Source organism: Choristoneura fumiferana, chromosome 13 (genome assembly GCF_025370935.1).
Source record: "Choristoneura fumiferana chromosome 13, NRCan_CFum_1, whole genome shotgun sequence".
NCBI lineage: Eukaryota > Metazoa > Arthropoda > Insecta > Lepidoptera > Tortricidae > Choristoneura > Choristoneura fumiferana.
Genome location: NC_133484.1, coordinates 5,161,635 through 5,176,481, shown reverse-complemented (window position 1 = coordinate 5,176,481; position 14,847 = coordinate 5,161,635). Strand labels below are relative to the sequence as shown.

The window sequence follows — 14,847 nt, the reverse complement described above, 5'->3', positions numbered from 1 at the left end:
ATGAACGTCGAACGATAACCCAAGGCTTTTCGCTTTTACCTCGCATAACATCGAAAGTTGCATCGAAGGAAAATCACGAAAACGCCAAATAGCCCTTAGCAGTTGATTCATTGGCTTCGAAACGAGATCAAAAGCGATCCCTCAAAGCAAATTACTTAATTTAAAAGATACTTATAAGTACGTCTTCAGAGTCAACTTTGTTATCTTTTAAGGATCGTTCTAATAACGAACTAAATCACCACCTCATAGCTTCGTTAACGCAATCCTTTTTCGACTTACATTGTTTGTAGAACCATTTACAATGTTTAGTGAGGTGATAAATGTCGGCTTGTTTGTCTCATAATCGCAAGGACGCCGCCATGGTCAATGTCATGGTCTTTAGTATTTTATGGGTCTTGAAACTGCGCAATTTGTTCTGCGACGTTAGCTGTACTTTCGTCTCATTGATTTTTGCATTCGTCTCCACTCCATTCAGTTTACCACCTACAGCATGTAAATGTACAGAAGTTACCGCATTACATAAAGTTTAGACCAGTCTACACTTTAATTAGTGTTGCTTGTTGATAATCTTTCTGTTAAGGGCATATTAACAATCCATGTGTCTCATCTCATGCTTGATGATCATATTATATTTTTTGATTTCCTATCTTTAAGTTTAAAAACTAGAAGCGATATTGAATTAAATTACCTATCCTAGAGGGCATTAAGTTTATGGCTAACTGTTTCAGAATTTTATTCCTTTATGTAAAACCATCCTTTTAGGTACACGCTATCTCGTATTTGTCGAGAGTGCCTTTAGTTTTATGCGAGCATTAATGTTTAATAGCTATGGTATGACACTTGCCACACGCGCATACGTGCTCATATTATTTTACAACTTCACGAGATTGACAGCTTGATTGTTACATTACATGGGAATGTCCATATTTCCTACACGACAACTTTGGGGAAATCATAAATATATGCATGTTATAATTCGATGGTTTGAAATTGAAAGATATCAAACAAGAAATCTACTACGATATGAGTGTCTTTAAAAGGCGAGTGGCGTTTCTTGCATTGCAATGCCTGCAACGCACCAGCAGTCCCAATGGTACTGTAGCCGTTCTTTGGCGGTGATGATAACTTACCATTAGGTAGAACGCATGTCCCTTTGGTAGCTTTAGGAAAGACGTTAAAATACACTTTTTGTTACTCCATACTACTAACTAGTTCGCATTTATAATGATGTGAGGAACTAACCAGTTTTCTGTACAATATTTATTTTTAAGTTCCCAATCCGCACTGGGCCCGCGTGGGAACTATGGCCCAAGCCCCCTTGTTCTGAGAGGAGGCCTGTGCCCAGCAGTGGGACGTATATAGGCTGGGATGATGATGATGATTTATTTTTAATAGAGATAAGATAAATCTTAAACATAATAGTTCATATTCTGAAGTCTGCTGGCCTTGGGAGGGACAGGTTAGGTTTAAATTGGTTCGACCTCCAGCCTCGTACTTTGGCTGGATCCAAATTGAATAAATTATTATGACTTTACTACGGAACGTAGTCACATCTTTCACTTTAGACGTGTTGAATTTTTATTCTCTTTCGAACTCAGCGGTTTTTACTGGTTTTCTGTGTGGCATAGTCTTATTCTGTGCGAAGGTAGACTTAGAAGTATTTCATTTCTTAACTGATTACCGGTTTCTTGCAATCTTAGAATAGAGTTTAATGATGATATATCACACATTTAGATCAATTTTATACGTAAGCATTAGTGGAATTCCATTTCAAGTTACGAATGAGAATACAAGATAAGATAATGGTCGCTATGTCATCCATATTTCCGTGAACTTCTTCGTGGAAAAATTCGTAAGTATGTTTTTAAGGCACTGACAAAAATATTATCTTTTACTCTGTATAATTAGGTATATGTGCAAATAATCCTTGAAAGTCACAACAAAGCAAGTTATTTGTAAAAAGCACTGGACAAAAAACAGGGTTGTATGATCCTTAAAAAATTAAATAATGATATTTGCCCTAAATGAATCTTTAGCATCAATGCCAAGAAATTTTCGAGGAAACAACTGTTTTATTATATTTTGAGTAAACTGTTCTTCGAATAACATTTCCGAGCTGGAAAACAGCCGTAAAACATTTACAACATTTTATATCAGATGCATAAATTTAAAAACAAATCTATAAGTGTTTCAATTCAACTTTCCTTGTGAAAACGCAGTTTAAACTTTACGCTATGCATTTGCACCCCAAGTTTGACTCCCAGGTGTCAATTGAAGATGGAGAAAAACAACTTTCTCGTCGAACAACACAATGTTGCCCCGGCGCACGTGGTGCGCGACCTTGCCATCGCCCGCCGTCGAATAGAACTCGCAGCGACTACTGTAAACATACGATGTTACGCGTTAACCGTGAAAGACAGACACGCTGTATTACATTTTACAGATAACCATGTGTGTAGTTTTGCGATCAGGAAGTAAGATAGCGCTCGTAATTGTTCAGTTACACTCAGGAAATTGTCTCACTCCGAATCTCCGTTGGTATCTTCACACCTTATTTTACTACCTCAAGCCAAAATCAAAGTTCTTAAGCTAAAGCCAAATTAGCTTTTTTCGTTGTTGATGGATAAAATTGTAGATTTGTTAGGATTTCGGGATTTGCTATTCCTTAAAAAAGAGTAGGTACTTATTGACTTTGCCTTGGTCTATCTACCTTCAGATTCGTAAGTCTTCATTGTTGAATGTCCTTCTATTAAACTATCTTTCATCATGTGTAATATAAAGTTTACGACACTACAACGCCCGGCTTAGACGGGATTTGTAAGTTTTCTCTCGTAGCAAAGCTGTCGGGGCTTGGTTACCCGTTTAAGTGCAATACCCTCTCTATAAGCCAGGGTTAGTTTTCTTCACGCTGGCAGGAGGCGGGGTAGAAAGCTGCTTCCGTTCGGAAGTTTCACCCGCTTTCACTCGCCTGCACTCGGTCGCTACCCGTGATATTACGCCTTATCTTCTTAGCGTATTAATAAATTTAATACTCGAATAGATTACTTCCTTATTTAGTAGAAGCTTGCTCGGATGGCGCTTTCTAAACACTAGGGCTGCATGTTATAGATAGGTTGCACACTACCTTGAGAGGCAAAGCAACTACTACAACTTTCTTAATATTATAATGTATGAAATTTAATGCAGTTTTAGTCCCTCGGTATTATGGTTAGGTTAGGTTAGTACTTTGCTGCTGATCTCCGAAGTGATTAATTACGATCATTTCCACTCCATTGTCCCAAATTTATGCAAACAATCCTCGTCATTTTAATTGTTGCCCTGGATCATTGAACCTTCTTGAATACCTAAAATAACAAGAGTTTCTGCTCATTTGTCACACTGAAAACTTATTCTGTTTTTCAGTAAGACAAATGACGGTCAGTCGAATATTCTAATTTAAAACCGTTTAAGCTCTTGCAGCGTGTCTCGGGTCGTTGCTCGAAAAATTATCGTGCATTATTTTGAAGGATCTAATTTGGTAAAATGCATTGCTGGCGCTGGCAGTCATATTCTTTGGCCTCAGTTTGCAATAATAATTCCGTGTAAAGAAATCGGCTGCGTACCACATTTCGTAACATACGCGTTACACCGACAACATGCTAATAGGTATCCATACTATATTCTGGGATGCTAATCTTATTCTTTAAATTAATAGCAATTCAGTTAAATCATCTGATGAAGTATTCACGGATTGACACGCACTCGCCTGCTCCCTTCATTCATTGCAGTCCGGTTTTAATAACAAATCATCGCGTATATTGTGATCGGGATTATAAGGAGTTACTCGCCGCTTTAATCTGTTACCGTCGCTGTATTTTAAAATAAATCATTACGATTATGAATTATGATTTACGCTGTGCTATATTCACTGTCCAGATTACTATGATAATATTTGTTCGTATTTCACTATGATTTATTTAGAGCCACGGGCCTTGAACTTAGTGTGTACACTGTGACATGATCAATGCCTTTTCAATATTTTCATTCCAATGGTAGAGCCAGTATGAAAATATTTGCTCGCTACTGTCTTAAAATAATAAGTACCTATTCGAATGTATAAGCTATCCTGCAGCTTTTAATTGAGAAAGCTTCTCACTGGACGGGCGTTTGCCCTTTATTTTGGCTTATTTTTCTTGATTTGATGAGATAACCAAACCTAGCTTGATTCTACATTTTCTAAATTCATACCAACAATGTAGAAACAGAACGCAAAGAGCAGCCTGTTCTCAAACCATCGATATATTCTCACGCGTCCCGCGGAAATTAATGTTTGTGGAGTCGATAATTGTCACGTGTTTTCTCTGGGCGCGGGCTGATGAAGCTGTTGCGAATGGCGAGAGAAAGCCGATACTGTGCGTTTCCCGACACAGACTCGTGCTACTCGAGCTATCGGTACAAGTCACACTATACTAGTAAGCGAATTTACTTTACACTAACAGTTTGAATTATTAATTGTCATCAAAATATCGGGAGCTCATAAAAGGTAAAAGCTCATAAATGGCTAATGTATTGTCCTGAACACTAGTGTTTCGCGTGGCTCTAATTGCGGACCAAGCTTTTGCTTTCCTTATTTAATTGGTGCAGCATCAATCAAACCGAACTCAAATTCTCTCTTAACAACCTTTGTCTTTTATTGATCTTCCAAATAGAATATTTGATCAAATTGTAAAAAAGTTTGATTGGTGAAACAGTATCAAACAAAGTTTGCCCCTGTGTAAACAAGAGCCGGGTATATTTGACTTTGAGAAGTTTCAAAGTCTGGATTGGTTATCTTATTATTCCTTTTTTTATTATCGGGGACTACAAAAGGACGGACGATGCTAACAAGTATCAAACAATTATTATGATTGAGGTTAGATAATTGGCCTTTCCCATCCAAAAATAGTTGTCGCGTTTGTACTTTTTCGCGTGAAGGCTTCTAAAGTTTCTTGACCAATTTCCACCAATGATCGTTTTGTAGATAATCGTGTCTATATAAGTTAGCAACTGGTTTTTGATTAAATAGCAGTCAATACAGTTTCTACGTCATATTTCTCGCAATTTACGCCGGCTACTGCCGTGGCCATACTCGTACGCAACACCGGTTGCGCTCGCCAATACGAGAACGGCGAGAAAGTTGATCCGCTGCTCTCTAGACGCGATTGATTTGACGCCAACTGACTCGCTCGGTTAGCTATTGCTCACGTTATTAAACTTTTATAAGAGTCACACTTCATACACGTTTATCTACCCGTTTCCATCTAGATAATCACAAGCTGCAGCTACTGCTATGCTAGCTCCTGATAATTGAATTTACAGGATGGCTCCTTGAAACTTGTTATTGTAATTATGGTCGCAACATTTTGCATAAATTGCGTCAACGTTGGCGACTAATTTCCCGAAGTGTTGCGAGATTCCGCCACACTGGCTGGAGCTAATAAAACGAAAGCAGAAGCGTAACACCAAGCATCCCAAAACGGACGGAGGGTCCGTACAGAAATAGACGCAACGCGTAGACTCCACTATTAATCGAATGCACGTGCCCGAGACGCAGATCCTTGACGAGTGTGATTATTTACCACCAGCTAAGCCTAAATTTACCATGATATTATCGTATAGTCTAAAAGTGTAAAAGGTTCACGACTGAATCATTTTGACGTGTAGTAATAACTTAACTGCTGGGTCACTTTGTAATTTATAATTATAATGCCGGTTTCCTTTAGATAAACGAAATAACGAATTGAAAATGTTTCACAGTGATGTTGTTATTGTAACCAATACCATTATTTTCATAGTGTATTATTTGTGCAGTTAATTGGATTTTATTAAGTCATACTACTATTTGCGGCGCAGAATTTTGCCATCAATTTAAAGGAAATTTATGTTAGGTTCTAGCTAGATTATACTCGGAACAGTCGGAATACGTGTCTTATAATTGAAATGCCCTAGGCTTGGTCCGACCTGGAAATAGTTGACATCGAAAAATTATTGCACGAATGGCCTCAGCATTTAGTTTTACTGCAGATTCAATACTGTATCCTGATTTATTGGATTTATCTTTGCCCATATCTAGGAAGAGAGCTGTGGCCTAGATGCTTAAGCTAAAGGAGTGTCTGGCAGTAAGTTGAGTTTTAATCTAGATGAGTTGGTTTTATCAACTATAAAAGGTTGGTCAGGTTATACTTTTATGTTTATATATACCTAAGCATAGTTTAGAAATCAAATTGGGTGTGGCCAGTGTCAGGCCAGGCTCAGTCGTCACTATAGACTTATCAGATATGGTGATAAAAGATTATATTAAATAATAATAATAAAACCTTTATTTTAGACTATCAGATCCATTCCCTAAACTTTAGGCTGCTATCAAAACCTATATATGTCGGTGGCCGATCGTAAAATCCGCCAGATCACGAAATTCCTAAGCATATCGCGAAAATTTTACGATTTGCCTAAAATTTGGCCAGGCATATCACGATGTGCCTGAGAAATAATACGGTAGATCGATTAGAGCAACGCATTCGTCGTTCCTAGCTTTATACTGTACCGTAAATTTACGTACGACGAGCGAAGCGAGGAGGGTTAGTATGAATTGAACATTTATTAGCCCACTTATGTTTAAATAGGTACGGGAAAAACCAACCATGCGTGTATAAAGGTTGTATCGTTTACAGCTATTTGATATCCAATGTACCAGTTCAATGTCTGATAATTAGTTAGCAGAAATAAAAACCCTCGCCGATCGAAATTAGATCCATTTTCAGCTGTACGATATGTGACATTTTTTGCGCACGTTAATAGCGAACTGTTGTATAATGAACGTCCGTAATGAAAGCTTTCGTAATAGTGATAAAGTTCTTACATTATCTTATCGCGGTTGTAAGTATACGATAATTTTATCTGATTGTATAGGGGTTAATACGACTATCTACGTCCAACGTGAAAACCGTTTATTTAGACGTTGGGTAAGCCTAATCTTTTTATTTCTATGGCTCGAGAGCGGTCGTAAATGTCATTGGTAAGGAATAACGTCGTGAGATATACGTCGAGGAAGGCGCCCCTCTCGCGTCTGTATGCAAACCACAGGCTGGTAGCGATTCGGGACTGATTGACCTCGCGCTAAAACTAGATTTATTGCTCGTAATACTCTCGGCTCTGCGCAGGAACAAATGTTGTGAACGCTCGCGATTTTCGTAATAGTACACCTCGGCTTCGGCTCGACTGATTTATGACGTTTCGTTTAAAAGAAGACTGGCTAAATGCAAGTCGGTGTCGCGCATCCAGGGTTCCGTACAGTCAGAGAGAAAAATACCATAGACCACAAGATTAAAAAAAGATCCAGTTAAACATCAACAAATAAAAAACTGATGAAGGAGTCAGAACGGAAAAGTCTGAAAACACTGACTGAGACTGTTTCTCTTGTATGTTATGTAAGTAATTAAAAATCAACCTTATTTTTTTAATTTAGTTTTACTTTTATTATTTTTGGTGTAGTGGCAATAGATACACACCTCATGTATAAATTTCAGCTGTCTATCTATTACGGTTCTCAACATTCTGCCCAGTGACAGACAGACAGCCAGACGGACGGGCAGAGTACCCATGGAGAGTAATAGAGTTCCGTTTGGCACCGAAGGTTATGGTGTGGAGCTCTAAAAAAGCTGACTGGCTTCTCATTCATTTGTTTTCCAATATTTTTTTTACTCAACGAGCTCTAGAAAATAATACCCTAGCTATAGAGTAAGGTCAAGCATATTTTTCGCGCCCCTTTCGCTGTATGGGCCCTTAAAAACATTTGTAAATATTTTTTGTCAATTTCTATGACTTTGGGTCAACAAGAAAGTTCTGTGAAAACTCGAGATTGACCCGTTTGGCTTTAAAAACCTGATAGGCGACAGACGGACACGAATAGAGCTCCATTTAGACTAGATCCTTCGGGTACGGAACCCTAAAAATAAGTAAATCCTAACCTATAAAAGTAAGGTACGTACAGAGAATTTACAAGGCGTGCGAGACGACTTCTCAGACACTAAGTTGTTTCTCGCGATAAACACGAGACCAGTTCGGGTTATCTTCACATAATTTACATATTTATTGTTTGGTTTGACACATTGGGATGAGCAGTAATTTAATGCTCGACCAATCAATTTCATGGCCGCACAGTGACTTGGTGTTATTGAAATAAACGTAGGCGTTTAAAACATTAATTTTAAACTATTTTTTAAACCCCCGACGCAAAAAGATGGGTGTTATAAGTTTGACCGCTATGTGTGTCTGTGTGTTTACAAAGTATGCAGGTTGATTATTAATACTGTTTTATGATGCGATCTGATGACTGACTGGTATTTTGATGTGCATGATTTTTTATTATCAATCCCAATCATCTCTTATTTCGGTCAGCCATTGTGTCAGGCAAGTTTTTGCTCTGTGGCCAATTATCGTCAATTATGACCGGCCTGCAACGTAAAATAGCCCAAGTCAATTAGCATTATTTTAGCAGATTGAGTCCCTCAATTATAGAGGACAGGAACTTGTAATCTGTAATAGTAATCATTTTCTGAATTACTGATTCGGTCAAAATCAAATGGAAATGGTCATTCATTGCAACATTTTTATGGCTTCCGTTTCGATCGATTATGCAACGGATGAAACAGTAACAGTATGATGTGTGACTATCAGGTTTGCTTATAGTAAATTTGAAGCAAATATTTTTTACTTCGTGAATTACCTGCATTAACATGGAAAATTCCAATTTAGTACATTGCTTGTGTATCCAATTACATAATCATGTTATTAAGCAGTAATGAAATGAATGAAGAGGAAACAAAATCTCATTAAACAAGGAATAATACGCTTAATATCACATTACAGATTCCCGCTGCATTAGCAATTGCAACATTCACAGAACCATGTAAAGTTAACAATGATTTAATTACAGTGTGAATTATGTTGCCGCGAGAAATTATAGAACGATTCTCAATTTCGCAATAAATAGTAGTGAAAAATATCTAATATTTATTGAAAACGCTTCCCGTATCGCTTGCGATGCGTGACTCATAACACTTTGATATCTAAACATAAAAGCAAGCCTTCTTAAATACGGGTACCTTTTAGACCGGAATACGCCTAGCGTAGTTTCCATTTTAGTGCCATAATAAAACTGCAATATAATTATACAAATCCCAGGTCAGCGAAGGACGAGGTAACGTTTCAAAGCTACATCTACATCCTGTTGCTATGTCTGCTGATCAATATATTGAAAACAATCTATGTCTAATTCATTACCTCTCTTCCGTGCTAAAGAATATCTACTAGTAGCTTCTGAACAACAATGTGAATACCCACCCTTATAGCACTAAAACGCCAAGGGGGAGCTCTGGCGATATCTCCAGTTGGTTACTCGTGGCAGGCGTGTCATGTAGGTATAGGCTATCTAAATTGACAATTTTGAACAAGGAAGGAAGCACGAGAACTTGTACGTTGCTTTGGTGTCTATTTTCATCGAATCAAGTGGTGGAGACGTCTCCGAAACTTCACTAAAAAAAGAAGGAAATATAGCGTCTCGAAATACCGAAATATTGGTTTCTCCGGCCAATATTTTGGCCTGAAACTTTTTAATATACTTACAATTTATTTACTTCGGGAAGTGAAAATAAACAAGGTGCATTAAACTAAAAGGAAAGTTACATTTTCGTACAATTATACTGTTGCACTATTTAAAAGCTTATAATATCACGAACAAATTAACAGACCAAGCGCGACAGGTGTAGCGTACTGATAGTTAAATAATGCTACGTAAACATGCACTCCGTCTGCATTCGTTCTCTCTCCTATTTATACATACGTCTTTTCATTTCTCATTTTCTTCTACGTGGGACACTTGAATGTTAAGTTACGGAAATAATGTCGGCCACATCTGGCTCGACCCTGGAGGTCTGTCTGATCATCAATACACCAAGACACCTGCTTCCTACACACACGTCTTTAATATCAAGTAGTATGCACATATTTTAATTACCTGCGTAAAAACGACACGACATACATTCCATTTGCAAAACGTTAACAACGAGTCTGCCTTTTTTATTCACCTTATTTAATGGAACGAACAACGAGAAAAACAATACTTTGTATGGAAACAGGAAGATATAGCATCATGTTTCCACGTAACAGTTTCAAAATTTTATGTTAAACCCATAACAGTAAGGTATAATTTTCATTGATTTTCTATTTCGAATAGAGCAAACATATCTTTGTTTCTTCCACTGACTGTTTGTCAGCATTGTTGTGTGATTCGCTCTTTAAATCATGTGTGATCGGATGAAAGTACGATTGTGGCTTTATCTTATATCTTCTCACGAGTGATGCACTACGTGTACCGGGCTATTGTGCCCTAAGATATAATATCATTGAAACAACCGAGACAATAATAAATTATAGCATGGTTATTTTACAGCGATAAGTATGTCACGAATATCGTCTTCTGTGCATTTAAATTTTTGAGTCTGCGTTCCTCCTCGCGGCCGAAAGTTTATTTCCGACCGGTTTTAATTACTTAAACGCAATCAACAATAAAAACCTTAGTGAGATAATATTTTCGGTTTTTGCCAAATGAAGTGTCTGTCGTACGTTGCGATACTTTAATACTTTACATTTATTTTGAAGTATGTGTTACTTTAATACTTTACATTTATTTTGAAGTATGTGTTCATTTAAAATATAACTTTATAATATGAAAAGGATAATTTCTAAGTAAGTACCTATCTTGTTACGAGACGTACCACCTGTTCGTTAATTTGTATTCCACGGAGCCACTTCAAATTTGACTTGCGTCTTGTGACCATTATACCATTAATAAAAATCAGAATCAAAGGTAGGTATAAATTCAATCAGAATTCAACGGGTAATCCTTTAAATTTGTAGATGCGCGTCGACATCCGCCAAGGGCCCGATTTTTTGTCTTGGCGTTATTCAAGGCATGACATCGATTAAAATTCCACGTCGCGACCGTCCATTTTGGGACAGTTGACATATTATTTCTTTACTGTAGAGACGGCCTGGACTTTTCAACGCTTAGTAGCAATCAAACACATCCAGTTCTTTCGTAACATCCCATAAGTACACTTCGATAAGCAGCAAGTAGTCGCCGGAAATTCATAATGAACACTTTGGGTTAATAACCAACATCCACATTAGACTCGGGAGAATTCTAACACATTAAAATCATTATTTTATTTGTATGATCAAAGTACTAAGTAATACTGTTTGTGGTAGTTTGACTAAAAGTAAAACTCCCTATGGATAGACTAGTTGAATGCAGATTATCGAAATGAAATAAACAAAATGGAAACATATACGTATGTGACATGGATTTTTTTCGAGGCATTTACGATATAATATGATCATAATATGTATGACTCTACCTGGCTAGCTCGGCGCGAGCAACGGTAGTTTAACTAAAATACCAAAGTTCGTAGCAAATTGGTTGACTGTTAAGGCTATCGATATATCCTGTCATGTGCCTGGGGTGGCACGGCGCGGCAGGAAGGCGTGACGCGAGAAGCGACACTGCGACGCCCGTGTCGTTATCCCTTCGCGAGCACATTGTGTGGCTTGCCCGGGAGCAGCAATTGCGGCTCGATTCCCTCGCATTTCCCGCAATAACTCGCGCTCCTTTCAATTGCCCGTACGTGATACCAGCGCGTGCCGCCGACCACAGTCATCGACGTATCGTTGCCCACAATTTCAATAAATCCCTGTGTTCATCGCTTCGTCTCGTCCTACCCGTGTGGTTGGCGTTGTATTGCCGTATAGTTTCGTGTCTTTGCAGCTGAACGCTCTAAAACGGTCACGGCTCCTGCAGTCCCTCGTTTTATATTCCATTTTGAATTTGAGCGACATGATAGCTTGGATTACAACCTGACCGCGAGGAACGATTTGGCTCTTAGCCAAAGCGTCTAAGCCACCCGGAATGGACTTGATTGATTGCTAATGACTATTGTTACGCTGTTACGTAACCCCTCAGGGAGCTGTCTCTACTGACAGCAAACATGACGGCTAATGTTAGTATTATTTTCCGTGATGTGAAAACAGCCTGTAAATAGATCTTGCGCTCATTATTTGCAACAATAAACGCTGGCACCGAGTCATTACTATGAGTACAATCACATTTCAATAATAATGCCAAAATAATCAAGAACATTTAAGAAAAAAATTTATCATCAAGCATAACCGCATTTGAACGAATGAATGTCTTAGTGATCTACATTGTTATTGATGCCGGCAGCCGAATACTCGCCTCTTTACATTCAATCGTTTGTTAAGCCCAAGTAAGTTTTTATATATATTTATTGCCAATTGACAAAGGATTAAACGATATGTAGAGATAACACTCAAGTGTCCGCCTCAGGCCTTCCTGTATACCAAATTGGCATGTCGTAGTTTTGCAACTGCTACAATATCGTACTGCATAAATGATCTCTACCTAATGTAATGACGAATGCGTCTACGTCCATTTCTTGTAAGGTGATATAACACAAAAATATTTTTAAGTTTTATTAATATGAGGTACAACTTTCTTTTAATGAATGAATTTTTTGATGTATCTATAAATTGACACACGAATTCACACGACCATCGTTGCATTATTTTGAAACGGGAAGCTTTAAAAGCATTAAGAATCACTTCAATTATCTTTCGTAATATACTACTGTTCCCAGTTGTTAAGTTACTGCTAATGAAAAGTGTGAGTACTTATTGTTATTGTAGTGCCTCGAGCGTTTAGATAATTCGGTTTATAGCGCAGCAAAACGTGATAGCCGTTTGTCTTCACATATATTATTATTAAACACTTCGCGTGCGCTCTTGATGTTTTTTTCCGATTGTCAATTAATTAGATGGCGCGACATTGCGTGTAGTGTGTGGCCTGATTCGCCTGCAACTCGTGACGTGCGATAATCGATCCGCGAGCATCGCAACCCGCTCTGCCCAGCGACCCGGCAGACCTCGATTTGAATCAGCACGCGGCCGATTCAGCGAACGCTACAATCTGACCAAGTTAAAAACGTACAACAGCCGACAGTGTCGCGGCGCGCGGACTGGCCGGCCAGCCAGCCCCCGACCGCAGCGATGGCATCGATGCACCGGACCGTACCCATTATGGCCATTTACGTGCCGATTGTATCGATTGTGACGGTGATTATTTATCGGAAACCCGCCGAGGTCAGGCCTAACAACAAAAAGCTTTTTTAATCCATTCATGTATCTAAAAGGGAATACGTAATATTTTTTGCTCATTTTGTGATATCTATCTGACGTTAATATTCAATGGAGCGCTTTTAAAATCAGTGTTCTGTGTAAGATTTTTGGTCTTATCCGAAGGTGATCACGGCCGAGACAGTTTTAAGTAAACAAAGGCGGCAGGGTCATAGTCAGAGCTTGCGCTGCCGAGGGCGATATGCTGCTTGATTTATGTGTACCTACTCGATACCAGAACTCTTCCTCGGTGTCCGGTAACAGCATTAAGCTCTGCTATATTCCTAGCTTAACCGCTACAGGATCACTTACTTTGTTGATCGAAAACCTTATTCTGATTCCATGGTATATTTAACAACTGTTAATTTTACCTTTTTCAGTAAATAGGCCGCAATGGGCACTTTTACACGTCATTTTTTTTAAACTACCAGCGCTTTCGGAAAGACCATCATTGCCAAGAAGAATGCGCCGCAAGAAACTTGGCAGAAAGTCATTTTTTCATAATAAGTAATATAATTACAAATAAAATACTTAAAAACTATATTATACAATTAAAGAAAAAAAAATACAGGGATGTATGGGGTCCCTTAGTTACAATATAATAAAAATAACATATAATTAAAAATTAAGTAAGCTCCCAACCAACCAATATAAAATGACACCGCACCATACTTCGTACATTTAGAAGCAGGCTCAGCTATCACTGTTTTTAGGGTTCCGTACCCCAAAAGGAAAAACGGAACCCTTAAAGGATTACTTTTCGTCCGCTGTCTGTCAAGACCCTTTTTCTCGGGAACGCGTGAAGGTATCTAGCTATAAATTTTAGCCGTTTATGCTGCAAATTTCCGCAAATTTTCGAAACTCGCAAGGGAATCAAAACCTACAGGGTACTTTCCGTGAACTCAGAATCTTGAAATTTGGTATGAAGGTAGCTCTATTATAACACAACCAACTAGAAAAGTCTGAAAATCTTGATTTTTTTATCTCTGTCAGTAAATATCAATGACCAATATAATCTGACCCCACACTGCGTACATTTTGCTTAAGAGTAGGGCTCTGCATACACTGGATGTATTAAATCACTCGGAAAAAGCGAGAAATATCTTCAAGACACGATTCTCGTTTACTTACATACCTATAAATGTGTACGGAACCCTCGGTGTGCGAGTCCGACTCGCATTATGGTAGTATAATTAAAATAATTCATTTAATACCAAGTGTAATGCGCTTTTAATGCGAATGAAGTTGACTACCCATGGTAACGATACAGATCCCGGTAATAACCACCTGCCTACAGTGGTGACATTATTATAAATGAATGAAGCAATGGATCTGCACGCTACGCCGGCGCGAATTTATGTAAACTGGCAAAACCTACATTTATTGTATTAAAAAGATGAGAAAAACAGGACATACTATATAATGCAGGCTCCACTATTAAATCATTAATCGTTCTTGCGATAGTTGCGGTAGTCTAGTGATCAGCCGGTGAAATTAGCACAAAGTAGAATGACTGATACCAGTGCGACTAGACATGTTCTTTAGCCACTGCTGGGCGCTGCGGTTTCTTCTCGGACGGTA

At 38.3% G+C, this 14,847-nt stretch overlaps 1 protein-coding gene across 2 annotated transcripts in view; it reads left to right on the top strand.

The window, feature by feature from the left end:
- twin (CCR4-NOT transcription complex subunit 6-like twin) overlaps positions 1 to 14,847 on the top strand; it is a 141,830-nt gene that overhangs the window by 31,968 nt on the left and 95,015 nt on the right. The gene's annotated exons all lie outside the window — the stretch shown is intronic.